The sequence below is a fragment of the Myotis brandtii genome, unplaced genomic scaffold (assembly GCF_000412655.1).
Source record: "Myotis brandtii unplaced genomic scaffold, ASM41265v1 scaffold259, whole genome shotgun sequence".
NCBI classification, from domain to species: domain Eukaryota; kingdom Metazoa; phylum Chordata; class Mammalia; order Chiroptera; family Vespertilionidae; genus Myotis; species Myotis brandtii.
In genome coordinates this window covers 3,769,176-3,770,466 of record NW_005359840.1, presented here as the reverse complement: position 1 = coordinate 3,770,466, position 1,291 = coordinate 3,769,176, and the positions used below count along the sequence as shown (strand labels likewise).

The 1,291-nt window shown below is 34.2% G+C and overlaps 1 protein-coding gene across 1 annotated transcript in view; it reads right to left on the bottom strand.

The window, feature by feature from the left end:
- The window catches only part of DIAPH2 (diaphanous-related formin 2), a 550,233-nt gene that overhangs the window by 274,981 nt on the left and 273,961 nt on the right, over positions 1–1,291 (bottom strand). The window lies entirely within an intron of this gene.

The following is a 1,291-nucleotide window of genomic DNA, read 5'->3' as shown; positions in this document are numbered from 1 at the left end:
CACAGTACTAAAAGTGACAGAATGAGATTCAGACAGGACTGAAATGTGGATTAAGCAAACAAGATAAATTAGACTCAAATACCAAGGAAATGTATTTAACTATAAATAAATGGGAACTGGCTTGACCTTTTACCATGTTTTTTGTTTTTTGTTTTTTTGTTTGTTTTCCCTGCAGACTAAATTCAAAAGTATTTTCTCCTAAGGCTTTAGTAGCAAAATACTCGGAAGAAAATAAAAGGAAATAGATTCTGAACAGTGATATGACAAATGATAGTCAGTTGTCTTAGAGAACTGGGCAGGTGAGATTTCCAGGCATGAGATGCAGCATGAAATCATACACAGAGAGGGGAATAAAAACAGCTCCAGAGAAAATATGCCTGGGCACACTGAAATGAAAACTAGGAGAAAATGAAAGAGGGATGCAAGCAGGCAGAATGTGCTTAAGAATTTTTGAGTTGAGAACTCTGAGTCAGAATTTCATAGGGAAAGAAAAAGAACTAGTGAAAATAACTTGAGAATGGGGATTGCTGCGGCCCAAACAGTGAGATAGGAAGAGGCTTTCTGGTAACAGTCCTTTGAATAAACTGGCAGGGAGAATACATAAAAGCAGAAATAATCAAAATACAACAGAGAGATTTTGCTTTTGGAATGGATTGTGAGAAAGAAGTTGATTATATTGTAAGAGAAAAATATGAAAAGATTTATCAAAAGCCCAGACACAAGAAACAAATAGAACTGAATATACTACATATTTAACTGAGACTAGAGGAACTATAGGTACCCTTATGATTATGATCATTCCCTTCTAAAAAGGCAAGGGCAACGGCTATAATATTTAGAGTAGTACATCAATTATTATCACTACTACTACTAATTACTATAATAAAGATAGCGGTATAGCAACAACCGAGTAATTACTATGTGCCAAGCCTGTCAGTACATACTTTGAACATGGTAATTCATTTTATCTTATTGTCACTATCATTTCCATTTTATAGATGAGGAAACAAAAACTTGAAAGTTTTAATTACTAGTTCAACATTACAGAACTGATAAGTGATAGAGCAAGGAGTAGAACTTTATAAAATCTAACTCAAAAGCTGTGCTCTCTAGGGTACCTTTATCAATAGCAGTTGCTAAAAGTGTGTATGATATGATATAGACATAGACATAGATATAGATAAACAAGTCTCCTATCTAATAATAGACAAACATGGTAATTGACTGTACCTTCGCTATGTCTCCCATTGGCTAATCAGCACGATATGCAAATTAACCACCAACAAAGATG